Source organism: Erpetoichthys calabaricus, chromosome 6 (assembly GCF_900747795.2).
Source record: "Erpetoichthys calabaricus chromosome 6, fErpCal1.3, whole genome shotgun sequence".
NCBI lineage: Eukaryota > Metazoa > Chordata > Cladistia > Polypteriformes > Polypteridae > Erpetoichthys > Erpetoichthys calabaricus.
The window spans coordinates 88,702,352-88,717,399 of NC_041399.2; the positions used below are offsets into that span (position 1 = coordinate 88,702,352).

At 38.0% G+C, this 15,048-nt stretch overlaps 1 protein-coding gene across 3 annotated transcripts in view; it reads right to left on the reverse strand.

Moving 5' to 3' along the window:
* Positions 1-15,048, reverse strand: part of LOC114653468 (cadherin-18) — a 1,070,530-nt gene that overhangs the window by 97,778 nt on the left and 957,704 nt on the right. The window lies entirely within an intron of this gene.

Genomic DNA, 15,048 nt, shown 5'->3' on the forward strand with positions numbered 1-15,048 from the left:
GGAAACACTTCCGGGTCAGGGAATATAAAAGGACTATGGGAAATCCCAGACGTCAAGCTGAGCTGGGAGGAAGGGTGGCAAAGTGTCTGGGAGTGTGGAGGATTGATTATTGATTGTTTAGTGATTTATTATTGAGTATTGTGGAGAGGAGGGTGCTTTGTGCACGTTATTGTCCCAATAAATATTTATATTTGGACTTTTACCTGGTGTCTGACGTCTAGTCTGAGGGTTCAAGGGGTCACGGAGACCTCAATCTATCACAATATATATATATATATATATATATATTTATTTATTAGTTTCAGTTTTAGTAATTATAATATGGTTAAAGAGCTACTATGGAGTTTAGTTTTTGTGTCACAATGAGACAGAACTGTACACTTAATGGGTTTGGATATAAGATGAATTTAATGTTAGTGGAAGCTTACAACACTACACAATACACTTTACTATTTGGTTTTGTTTTTGTCTGATAAAAGCAAGCATAATCACAACCAGGTACTGAATATCAACAATTTTACACAATTTTATAATTTAAAAAATATTTTCTATGTCATTTGTGCTGAACAAATTGGGCTGACTGTTGGCATTTTTTTTCTTTTCCTTTTATTATTCAGAATGGGCCAATCTGTAATGAAAACTAGGTGAATTTTAAGAAGTGAGGGTTTTTTTACTCTAAATGTCTACAGCAAACAACATATCTCACTCCAAGACAATGTGCTTATGATGAATGCCTTCAATATTGCATTCAAAAATCTCAAACACTGGGCTTTGTTATTTTCTACCAGCCATATTGATCTCTGATTCCATCTCAGGCACAAACAATTTATAGACAGAATTTTGCACCTGCAGGCCTGAAAAGATATAAAAAAAAATAAGAACAGAAATTCTACTGTGTTCTGACAGGTGTGACCATGAAAATCACGGGGGCTAAGGAAGACAAGGGATATTAAGCTTGAATCAGTGTGTAGACCCCACCTAGCTGTAGAAAGGGAAACAAAGAAAAACAGGCATGTAGTGTCAAGGTTAGCGGCAGTGAGACTTGAATAGCCCATCCATAAGAACAGAAAACCCATAATGAGCAGAGCAAGAGAAGGTAATAAGAGTATGGACAGGCAGAAAACAACAGAGACAGCATCTGATATTATCTAAACCTGTTTATCCAGAGCAGGATCACAGGAACCTGGAGCCTACCCAAGCAGGTTTGGATGAAAGGCAGGAAAAATCCCTGGTATGCAATATGTATGATATGGCTGATGTTAAGAACAAAAAGAATATGATATTTCAACTATCTGTTTTGAGAGAGAGAGAAACATTGAAAAAACTGGGACAGATATTTTAAAACATAATTCTGCTACTGGATTATTTTCACAATATCAGGTATTTTGGGCTGTGAATATGAATTTAAAAACATAAATTAATAAATATAGAATAAATACAAAAACTAATTAGTATGTTTAGCTTTTCATCACTTGGCAGACTCTCTTCGCCTACCTACCTGTAGTTCAGTGGAGACATTGCCAACTCAGGAATTTTACAAGGTTTGTATCGCTTTGTTGTTAAACAACATTTTTAAAGCAAAAGTGATTAGTCAGCAACAATATACTGATCTTGTATGATGACCTAGTCAGTCTCTCGATCAGTGCCGTTTTATTTTCAAAAATCAGGAGTGGTCTCTCCTAGACTTTCTTGTGTACTCAGATATGGTGATGGATATTTGAGGAGTAAACCGGAAGACAATGATTGTATTATGTACATTAAAGAACCATCAACAACAAATCAAATCAAATTAATAATATATTGAAAAATTATTATAAAAGTAAAGTGCATGAATAAAAAAAAATCAAGTATGTGTTCACGGTAAAGTACCACTTCTGGTTAATGGATTTGGCCCAAAAGTTAATACAGATTTGCAATTCTGGTGTAACAACCACATGCCAAATTTCATCCATCTATCTAGTTGCGTTTTTGAGATATTGTGTTTACACACACACACACACACACACACACACACACACACACACAGACATAATTCCAAAAAACAGTATTTTTGGACTTGAGGAGGTCTAAAACGCCAAGATTCATCACAATGTCTAGGTCAAATTTTTTCATGATTACTATACTTTCTCTATACTTTGTATACTTCATGTGCGAAGTGGCAGGCGAATTACTGTCAACAAAATGCAGGCACCTGAGAAATAAACTGAAACGGTACTCACTCACGATTTTTCTGTCCATACGGTAAAGTTTTTGTGGACCAGCACATTCCGATTTCAGATGTTTGAATTACACCTTGATATATAACAAGTGCAAAGAAAGGTAGCACAGTAAATCACTTTCTATTCCACATGCTTTACGTGCGTATTCAGCGCAATCTGTCACCGCAAATGCTGTGTGAACACCCACCCTCGGTCTCCTGCCACCGTTCACTGGATGAATATGTGCGGGTGGCTTATGGTGGATGACTTTCAGTTTTAGAGTTAAAAGTTATAAGGGTTAAAAACTAACAGCAAGAATATTCATTCAAAAATGAAAACTAAAATTTTTTTTAGTAAATTATTATTTTATTTCAGTTAGTCTTTCCAGCTACTTTAATAGTTTCATTTAGTTTTAGTTTTTCATTTCGGTTTTGTTAATTATTTTATTTAAGTTTACAGAAATGTTTTTTAATAATAGTTTCAGTTTTGATTTTAGTTTTCGTTAACTATAATAACCTTGGTTTACCAAAAATATTGTATGGGCCGTTTAGGAATGACAGACACTTTTATGCAGGGTCCCCCTATTTTTAGGGGCTCAAAAATGTTTTGGGCAAACTAACATAATCATAAATATAGTGATCATTTTGAAGTTTGACCCTGGCCCTTTCACTTCAATTTTAAAATGCAAGAACAGTCAAAGAATTTTTAAAAATAAAAAAAATGCTTTAATTCAGAAAATAAGTTAATGTACCAAATGAATATATACAGTCGACCCTTGATATACGACCGGTCTGACATGCGAACAACTTGATTTACGATCAAAATTTTTATTTTGATTTACGACCAACATCTTGCGTTACGACCTGAATGCAGTCACGTGTATCCGCTTGCGCGATTGTAAACAAACAGCCGAGAGCGTTAGTAAGTGTCAGTTGAAGCCCAGATACATGTGTTTGTGGACGTAATTTCGGTCAGTGCAGTTATTTATCTATATACAGGTAAAATTCCGTTACAACGAATAACTTTACAATAAAATTTTCATTACAGCGAAGTGTTTTTATGGTCCCGACAGCTTCCCCATATGATGCGAGTCTATAGAAATCTCGTTACTACAAAGTACATTCAGCAGATACTTTCATTACAACGAAGTGCCCTAAAGACCTTGAAATGCTTGAATGAATCATTCACAGAGCAGTTAATTCTGTACCACAGCTCAGTTGTGCACAACAACCCCCCAAACAGAAACACTGTAATTTGTTTTTCTTTCTTCTGACTTTCCTCGTATTTCAGTCTTACTTTTTACTTATTGCTCGTCAACATTTGAAAAACATCCATTGGAATTTAACTCATTGTCACCCTCCTATAGATACGGCAGACATGAAAAAACGATAACAGTTCATATTAGAAAAAAAACTTTTCATTTTTTGCATCTCTCGATTGCAGCAAATAGAAAAAAAGACGTTGCCAGTGAATTTGGAATTTCGCTATCGATGCTGTCAACTTTCTTGAAAGACCGAGCAAAAAAAAGAAGAAAAATCTTGGCTTGCAAAACGTATGTGAACTGCTGCATTTGAACACGTCGAAAAAGCAGTTTTTATGTGGTTCAGTGATGCGCGTTCAAGAAACATTCCTATTAATGCGGCACTCATTCAAGGTAAATGTGAGGTTTGTACACTCTCTTGGGACCTCCCCCAACTAGAGGACATGCCGAAGAGCGTCCTGAAGTCCAAACTCCGCGTCTATGGAAGACTGTTTATCTGTTGCTGGGGCAACAGTCGGCTCAAAGCTGTGCTGAGTCTCTCAGCCAAAGCAAACAGAAAAGATATCGATGGGTGATATGCAAGGAACATTGTAAATGCAGGTACCAGGTAACTTGATCACTAATCTGCTGTGTCTGTGTATAGCAGAGTGGCAGATCACGCTGCAATAAATAAGTATGCCGTTTCTGTTTCAAGCTGAATAAAGCTGGTTTTGCTAAAGTACTGAGACTCAATCTCGTGCTTTGGGGAGCAAGACAGGGACTTATTGCGCGACCCCGATCTTTTATGATTTGCTTCTGTGTCGCTTCACTGCAGCGCTATGAGTCTGTTGTTACCCTGCCCGCCAACGGACAAACAAGCTTCCACAGACGCAGCAATCGCGCTTCAGGACACAATTCAGCGTGTCGTTCCCATTGAGTTGAGTTCAGAAACCTCACAATATGAAGGAAAAAAAAAGGATGATACAGCTTCTGATTGATAACTGTGCTGCCCACAACATGCTTCCACATTAAAATAAATGTCCTCACAGGTGGTGCAGTGGTAGTGCTGCTGCTTTGCAGTAAGGAGACTCTGGAAGATTGTGGGTTCGCTTCCTGGTTCCTCCCTGTGTGGATAGCGTTTTGAGTACTGAGAAAAGCGCTATGTAAATGTAATGAATTATTATTATTATTATTAAAGTTCCAGTTGAATTCCTCTCACCCAAGTGCACGGCAGCGCTTCAGCCATTGGATTTGGGTATCATTCGGACCTTGAAAGTGTATTATCGCAAGGAAATGCTGAGAAAAATTCTCGTCAGAATAACTTGTAGGCAGGAGGAGATTAAAATTAACGCAAAAGAAGCTATTGAAATAATTGCAAACGCCTGAGCGAAGTTAAAGAAAGCCTTTAAAAAACCTTCCGTTTCATTCTCCTCCCCCTCCCATCCTGCAGCCCAAAGATGTCAAATTAATGGTGAGTACAGTATGAAATTGTTGTTTCTGGTAGGCTACACACTTTTTATAACTTTTTGGTTAGTACATTAGAAATATTATTGGTGTTTTGGTAAATTATGCACATTATACAACCCTTTTTTATTATGAAAAGGTTAAGTAAGTGTTGCAGTGGGAGGTTCGGAACGCATTATGGGTATTTCCATTATTTCTTATGGGAAAAACAGTCTTGACTTACAACCAACTTGAGTTACAACCAGCCCTCGCAAACGAATTGAGTTCGTAAGTCAAGGGTCCACTGTACCATGATTGTGAAGAAATAATTTTGACTTGTGGGAAAAAAATCAATATCTTTCAGTCAAAACAAGAAACATTACATGATAATTAATGACACATATTACAGGGTACAGGTCAGGTCAGGTTGGGGAGCATGCACTGGTTGAGCACTTTGAGCTACTTTTTTGTATGAAAATGTGCTACATACATAAATGTTGTTGTTGTTGGTTCAGCGAGTTGCCGGAGCTACTACATGACAAAACAACTCAGGATCCTGGTTGGCAACCCCCTAGGCAGACACGTAGTCCAGTCCCACCGTCCAGAAATGACCATCTGTCTTTCGCAGCTACGTGTTATGTGGCCGTCCCCTTGGCGTAGTCCAGCCACTCGAGTCCTCAACAATGAGGATCCAGCAAGTCGGATCACCCTCGGGGAATCACACCACATGGCCGTAGTTCCATAACTGATGCTCCCTCACAATGCAGGTAATGTGCCTCGTTCGGGACTCCATGAGCAATCGCTCATTCAACACAAACTCAAACCAGTGGTACCCAAGGATTCTCTGAAGAGACACAGCACTGAAGGAGTCCAGTCTTCGTCTCAGGTCACTGGATTGCGTCCATGTCTCGTGACAGAAAAATGCAAGTTGGAAATCATTAAAGAATAGTTGTTTTATGTCTTTAATCTTTATCTAACGTGTCATTGGTAATCAGCACCATAACCCACCTTTAATGGTTTCTGGCTTCTGCTAGGACAAAATATAAAAATATAAGCCACAGACAGAAGAGGAAGAAGTAATATGTAGGTGTCAAACAGAGGAGTGTTGTGTATTTTAAAATCTGTTACAAAGTATAAAATTGCCTGAAAACACTACATAGTCTCATATAACATGGCAAATAGTGTTGCATAACAAGCAATCAGCTTATTAAACATGCAGTGCATGTACTGTGTATCATATTTAGTGGCCAAATGTTTGAACAGAAATGCTCAATTTTTAAATTTTCATTGAAAAGTTAAATTGCACTTTATGAAACTACCCTCAATTAGTAATTCTGTATATGCATGTCAAGTGTAAGTGACTAATTAATATCCTGATGTTCTTTACCTTCACGCTTCTTTTTAACCCAAGCTAGTAAAACAATAAGGTGTCAGGCTTTTTTTGTGAAAGTGACAAGTAACAGATATAATTTGTTACTTTATCTACTTTCATCAATAATGTTATAACTGAGATGGGTTCCCACTGCAAAATGGGGAAACTGTTTCACTTCAGCCTGCAGTGTCTTAGGTGGTTATAAATCCTCTTGATGAGTTATGATGGCATGTGACTTCACAAACAGAACTAGTGGGAGATTTAATCAACAGCTTACTGTTAGTGTATATAAGACAGGAGGGTGTTGGTGCACCCTCAGCACTCCACTTCCCTTACCTACAGTGCTGATCCAGCTTGGAAGAATTTCATCACAGCACTCATAATGTGACTCAGTAGTGTTTATGGCCCCATGTGCCTGTGTGTGCTCCTGACAATATCTGGGTACGCTCCTGATGAGATGGCAGACGGTGTTTTGGGGGATCTCCTTCCAAACCTGGATCTGTGTGGACCAGTCAATGGCATTAATGCCTTTGTCATCCAGGAACTGCCCACACACTTCAGCCACATGAGCCCAACACTGTCCTACAGCAGGAGGAACCCAGGGCCAACTGCACCAGGATAAGGTCTGACAATGGCTCTGAGGAATTTATCCTGGTACCTAGCAGGAGTCACGGTAATGTAGCACGTGGAGGTCTGTGTGACCCTCCAAGGTATGCCTCCCTAGACCATTACTGACCCACCACCAAACCGGGCATGATGGATGAATTTGCTGACTGCATAATGTTCACTGGCATCTCCAGACTCTTTCACATCTGTCACATGTGCTCAGTGTGGACCTGCTCTCACCTGTGAGGAGAACAGGATGTCAGTGGCAGAGCTGCCAATTGTGTATTCTCTGGTAAATACCAATTGAGCTGCACGGTGATGCGTTGACAGCACAGGTCCCACTAGTGCAGGGGTGGGCAGATTCAGTCCTGGAGGGCCGCAGTGGCTGCAGGTTTTTGCTTCAACCCAATTGCTTAATAAGGAGCCCTTATTGCTCAAGTAACACTTCTGCTTCACTTTAGTTGTCTCGCTCGTTAAGATTTTGAACCCTTATTGCTTATTTTAGTCTTAAACAGCTGTATTCTTGGTTTTTAATTGCTCCTAATTAGCAATACCATGCAAATGACAAAAGAGACCAGCATTTCTCCATTTAGCTTGTTTTTATTTACACCTGTGTGTATTTATCACGCACTATTTGGTTTAATTAAATACTTGGAAGGAAAGTGAAGAGAAAAAAGTGAAGCACTGAGAATTACTCATCTGTTTAGACTTCAAATCATTTGGATGATATCCTTAGAAAGGAAAATAAATCTAGGATATGAGAATGACCTGACATGGCAGAGTTAAAGCACTAGCTAGCTATGCAATTAAATAATTGACTAGGATTGGTTTTTAATTAAGCAACTGGGTTGGAACAAAAACCTGCAGCCACTGCGGCCCTCCAGGACTGAATCTGCCCACCCCTGCACTAGTGGACGTTGGTCTCTTGTACCAACCTTATGGGGTCTGTTTCTGACATTTTGGTGAGAAACACTGACACCAGTAGAAAGCTGAAGGTCATTTTATAGGGCTATGGTAGTGCTCCTCCTGCTCCTCCTCACACAACTAAGCAGATACCGGCCCTGCAGCAGGGTTGATGCCCTTCTATGGGCATCTATGTTTTTATAGCTCTCCTCATGTAACAGCCCGCCACCCTGCATCTTCTCCATTATTTTGAGACCTTCTTATGATGGCACATATGGATGTGCCATCCTGGGGGAGATGGACTACCTGTGTAATCAGAATCAACTTCAGGTATGGCCTCATGATACCAGTAGTGACAAAGACACTAGTAAAATGCAAAAGTACAGAAGAATCCGTGAGGAAGGATGAGAGAGCAATTGTCTGTGGCCTACACCTGCAAAAGAATTCCCTTTTTGGGAGTTGTCTTGGTGTTGCTTCTCCAGCGCACCTGTTGTCACTTTCATTTGCACCAAAGCAGGAGAAGTTGATTCACAATCGCTTATGCTTCCTAATTGCACAGATTGATATCCCTGAAGCTTAATTGACTTGGTGTTAGACTGTGATGATTAAGTGTTAATATTCACAGTGTCTGAAGTCAGGGATTTGTTTATTTTATTGTGGTAACATGGCAAACAGAGACACTCTTATTGGCATAATAAAGAGATAATTAACATTGAAATATATTAATCAAATAATGAAAAAAAGAACACACAATATAACCAAGGCCACATACGCAAACACCCTCCCCAAATCCCCAATGGAGATAACAAATTACAACACTAACAATAAACACCAACAACAATGTCCAAAACAGTCCTGTATAACAGATTTCTGAAAACAATGTAAAGTTTTATCCTACCAGGTACACGATGTGGTGTAGGGTCTGAAGTGATTAGTTAGACAAAGACGTATCCAATCAGTACAAACTCATACAAACAGGAAGGCACAGGACAGCAAATACATCCAAACAGAAACTGTAATCCAAGGTGGTCAAGTCATAATCCAAGTGTGTGTATGAGCTGTATTAGCAAACAGATGGATGACTGCGATCTCCCAGTATCTTTTAGGTCCCTTTTTAAGTGGCTTGTCTGCTCGATCTTCTTCCCAATAGCCCATGCGTCCCCCAAAGCTGTCCAATGGTGCTATACCACTGAGGCTGCTGGAAGATGTAGGACAATCTAAGTAGCATTGCTACACACACACATACAGTATATATAGCATATATAAAATTATATATAGGCATGCGCAAATAGGAGGCATCCTCAAGGCTCTACAGGCTCTTTGTTAACAACACAACCTCTCTTTCCAACTGCAGTTCAAGAGAAAGTCGTCCGGAAGCTGAGTGATGTCACTTCCTGGTTCACATCACTAGGACCTGCGCCTTCCAGAAATCAGCGCTATAAAACCACCTGAGACCAAAGGAGGCAGTCAATTTGATGACTACCAGTGACTGAGAAGGAGCACTCAGAAGCATAACGTTCCTTTTGCTATTTTATCACCCTTATGTGCTGTTTATTTTGGACATTTTTTCCCTATTTTCTCTCTAGATTAAATGGGGGTCCACTGGTTCCCCAACATTTTTTGTGTATAATATATATATATATATATATATACAGTATATATATATATGTTGTAAGTTAATGCTTGTAACTCAAAGAAAACTTCAAGAAAAATATTTGATATTTTTTACCTTCTGAAATATTATTAAATTAGCTGTGTCCCATATATGAGCAATATGATTAATTGTTATGTGGACTGGCACTCCAAGTGCCTGATACGGAGGATATCCTTCATTAAAATAAAATGACCTGTCCTAGGAAAAACAAAATCAATATGCAATCTAGTTTGCTCTATATTTTGAAAAATTACATTTTACCAATATTAAATACTGTAAGTCAGTTTACTTGTTATTTTGCGATTTATATTTAAAAATCATCTAGTATAATGAAGAATCAATACAATGATTACATGATGTAATGGAATATTGTACTAATGTTAAGACAGCACATGGTGTAAAATCTAATGTTAAAAATATTGATTACAAGGACACTGTAGTTCAGCATTCATTTATTAAAGCAATCATTTTGCAATAAAAGATAAGATGTATTGTAGAACTACAGGAATAAATGTTTTTTCTGACTGAGCACTACACAGAATCACTGGCTTGGCTTTAATGAATATGGATTGGGGTCACTCATCTCTTTCATATACAGCCAAATGCAGGACAGCAGAAAATCACTGTAAAGGAGAAGTGGTATTGAGGTGGGGCTTTAGTTCTATAGTGCTTGTAGTTAATAGAGAATTTGAGGAATATTAAATAATGGTGAGAAGAATTGAGCAGATAGGACAAGTGACTTTTTTAGACTTTAAGTTTATATGATAGTTCAAATAATTGGGTAGCAGGTGGCATTGTTGAGTATGTTTATATCTAACCAACTCCGAATACTCTTGCAAATTAATAAAGGATAATGAACATGGCCATCACATACTGTTTAAAATAGTGGCCAATTTGACAAAAAATATTAACAACCATTAACAAAAATAAAATCCATCCAAATATTAGAAAGCTGATTTTATTTTTTAATCACAAAGCAGATAGCATAGGTCAATGGATCAATGAAATGACTCTGAAATGTATTATTCCAGGATCTAACTACATCATTCCTCATACCTCTTTAGTATTTTCAATATAATAACTTAACAGTGAATTCAGCTTTAACTTCTGAAATGAAACCAGCCCCACAGACCCAGTCACATCAAAAACTGTGAAAAACTAATTTACTCTTTAAATGAATTACCATATACTGTATGCCCATTCTTAAAGTAATTATTAGCTTTTTATTGAGAGTCAAAGTTAGCCATGCTTTAAAGTAGCTACAGTCAATCCTGATCTAGACCTAAAAATAGCTAATAATTATATGCCATTATGTTTAAAATATAGTTGTCAAGCATTTGTAAAAAAAAAAAAAAAAAAAAAAAAAAGTCAAGCAGTCTCATATCTACAATTTTTTTAAAAGTTTAAATCTGTTGTTAAACAAAGGCCATGATACAGAAGAAGGCTATTGTTGTATTGTCGATGACATTCTAATAGTTTTCAATAGAAGTTATAGAGTAATTATTCATTCAGATATAAATGTAGCATTTGGCTATATCTTGTTACTGAGGTCTAGAAAAGTAAGCTGGGCTACCAGATTCTATTATTTTGTAAATAGGCTCATACTACTGCCATATGAACAAAAATATGATAGTACCCTTTGTTTACTTTCTGAACATATGAGTTGATTATTACTGCTTTTTTATACACTCTCACTGACAGCAAGCTTGAAAAAGTGATGTTTAGGTTTGCATACATGCAGAAGATACTCAGTTTTATCTCTCAAATATTCGTAATGACTTACTAAATGTTTCAATGAATTAAAACATTGGATGACTAATAAAAATTGAACAATGTAGTACTAAACCTGTTCAATCCAATTAGGGGGCATGGCAGCTGAAGCCCATAGGCTATAACTGCTGCTTCTTTAAAAATAAGAAAAACTGATTTACTTTAAGTAATAACTCTGCATACAGTAACAATATAGTGTCACTTTTTAAATCAGAGCTGAACAGCGTGGTGTACCAGCTATTTCACTGAACCTAAAACCACAAGGTTGCTTATTCAGTTCCATCCTTCAATGTATTTTATGTTTGTATACCTCAGGGTGCATTTAAATACTGAACAGCTTTATGTCAGGCTCTTATTTTCACAATGATACTGTAATGGGTATTTAAATCCTGCTTCCATTCTGTATTTGTTGCAATGATTACCCAGTAATAAACAAACATGCATTTGGGAGTATGATAACCAAGTCTACACATATTTTGTAGATTTTGATAAAACATATGACAGCGTCCGTTGTCATGTTATGTTGTTGGTGCTGCAGGAGTATGGGGTAACAGGTCGGCTCTTGCGTGCTATTCATTCCCTATATAGTCACAGTGCAATCTGTCCGAATACTTGGCATTAACTGTGACCGGTGGACTCAATCAAGGCTGTATCTTGTCACCCTTCCTGTTTATGATTTTTATGGCCAGGATATTAAGGTACAGCCAAGGACTTGAGGGTGTCCACTTTTGGAGACTAGGGGCAATAATTGTTGCTTTATGCAGATGACCTTGTCCTCTTAGCCTAATCTGACTGTAACCTTTGGCACCCACTTGAGTGATTCACTGCTGAATGTGAAGTGGCTGGAATGGGCTTTCAGTACTTCCAAGTCCCTCACAGAAAAGAGTGGCTTGCTTTCCCCAGGTGAGTCCTTACTGGAGGAGTTCAGGTACCTCAGGATCTTATCAAGAGGATTGGAGTAACAGAAGCTGTTTTGTGGACGCTGTACAGGTCCATGATGGTAAAGTGGGAACTGAGCCTAATGACAAAACTCTTGGCTTACTGGTCGATCACTAGTCGATCTTACCTGTTTTCATCTTTAGTCATGAGCTATGGGTATTGACCGAAAGAATGAGATCACAAGTACAAGTGGCAGAAGTGAGGTTTGTTTGCAGGGTGGCTGGGATGACACTCCATTATAGGGTGAGAAACTCAATAATTTCATGACAGCCTCAGAGTAATGTTGCTGCTTTACTGGACAGAGAGGAACCAGTTGAGGTCATTTGGGTCTGTAGAAAGGATTCTTTCCAGATGGCTCACCCTAGAGTTGCTTCAGGCATGTTCCATTGGATGGATACCCTGCAGTAGATCCAAGATGTGCTAGAGGGATTATATTTCTTCGTTAGTTTAGAAGTGTCTGGGAATTCCCTAGGAAGAACTGGAAATATAAAAAGTATGACCATGTCATATCTATTCTAAGTTCTAAGTTTATAGCCTGCTTCAAAATCTTCCTTTCAACATGTAAAGGTTTATGTGAGTAGCCTTTTTTATGCAAATCTTAATTATAAATGCAAGGCACGGTGTTCCAACAAAATTCAAAGCATGAATAAATGAACTACTGTATATGTAGCTAAGCATTTAGCTACAAGGTGCTCAGACTGTGACATGATGCAAATGCTAGAAGTAAAAGATGTGTCATTGTCCTCAACATTTAAATCCAGGTTGACAGTCATCCTTATCAGAGCTGCTGATTATGCTGTTCATGCTGAAAAACAATCTGTTAGTTACTTGCTTAAATGTAAAATTGAGTCTGTCATTCATGGTTACCAGAAATTCATGACGTTTCCCACTTCTATTTGTCTTCTTTATATCCTTCTACTTTTTACATAGCCACTGTTTCTATAACTGAAATAAAATACTGCAGCAGTTTTGTAATAAACAGGTTCCCATAAGCAGGACATTGGATTAAGTGAGTTCAAAAAGCGGACAGGAGAACGGACAGAATGAACAGTTACTGAAACAGTGGCAGACTATCAGGTTTATACCACAGTGGACTTTAAAATTTAGCGTATGAAATTGTAGAAAACCTGAAATCAGGAAGGAAGGCAGTTGATGTAGGTGAAAACTGTAGTTTTGGTAGTTCCAAAGGACCTTAAACTTCCCTGTGACTTTCTCTAAGTATGCTGTTAATTACATTTTTTCCTTCCTCTACTCTGGTGGCGTAAATGCCAAAAGTGACTCTTCTTCATTGGGCCCTTGAGCAAGGCCCTTAACCTGCAATTGCTCCATCCTGGGTATGACGTTAATCTGCATCCAGCCCTGCATGTAGGCCCTCCAACCTGCAGGGAAAAACCTGGGGGTTGGTGGCAGAATAGGCACCACAGCCACCATAATAAACCTCACACTGTTCCACTCCATCTGAACTAGTGTGGTGCTGAGGTGTCACCCGTTGCATGACTGCACTCGGGTCCTAATCTGGGAGCCTGAGTTAGTTTGTCGTGTGATGGGTGCAGATTAGGACCCAAGTACAGTCATGCAACAAGTGACACCTCAGCACCACACTAGTTCAGATGTTAGCTAGTCATTTCTTTTGTTAGCTGGAATGTCTGTTTTATTTTTTCCTTACTTTAACACTTCTGCTTATAAACTTAAATCTCTGATTACTGTCTGGACTGTACATGCCATATTATATTTGTAAATCTGTATGTATGTATATATGTAATGATAAAAAAATAAATAAATTCTTTTACTTTAGTCTTTTAATAAAAAAAACATTTTCACATTAACAGAAGTCTTCCTTATTAAATTACTTTGTAAATAATCACATCCTTCATTCAGCATTATTACTCACACACTGATACATCACACAGTCAAAAGAAGCACCCTACCAGCAGCGACCAACCCTGAATTGGGCATCAGTCCATCATAGCACCATAAAACACACTCATGTAGAAAGCTATATTCCTGCATTTTGGGCTAATTTGCAGTCACATATTAACTTAGTACACATGTCGTTGGGCTACAATAGCACTGGAATTCCGAGAGAAAATTAAACCAGATATGCTGAGAATGTCCTAAAATCAGACAGACTGTGCCAGGAATCAGATCTGGATTCCTAGAGCCAGGAGGCAGCGGCATTTACCACTTTTCAGATATGTCACCAGTAGCCTACTTTTAAATTCTTATTAGTATTTGTTTACAATAAGAATAAAAATAGGAAATAAATAAAATGGCAAGCTGCAAACTTATATTGTACCAAATCAACACAGATTACATAATCAAAGAATTTTATAAATGCAAATATATTTCCCCACTGGTATTTTGTATGGAAATGTATTTGGCCTACTGCAATTTTGTGAGCAATTAAATGTGACATGTGTGACTGGAGTCTGTGAATGCCTTGAGAACACAACATGCAGCTGCCTCATAGTAACCTCAAGCAACATTTCCACTTAATGTACAAAACAGCCAAGAAATCTCTATGGTGCCTTCTTTATTATAGTGCAATACGCAAATTGAAAATATCCGCTGCTGTGTCCAGAAAAAAGGGGAACGAGGAACAATGGCCTGTTATGCCAATGCTGAAATACCATTCCTAAACACACTTATCTTGAGTGTCCGTGTGATGTCACATCCACAACCAAAATTATTAACAATATCACTGCTGGGCGAATCAGTCTTATTGCTTTTTAATATTTTTGATTGTGTTTGCCCTTTTTGTCTTTACCGAGTCTTTTGCCCACTAGGTATCATTTTTCTTCTAATGTGAAAATGTGTGCAAGTTTACAGTTTTAAAATACACTAAGTGTCCATCTTCATGTAACCAGTATACAAGGGAAAAAAAAAAACTTCTTGGACCAAACTCTAACTTTTTTACCAGTTT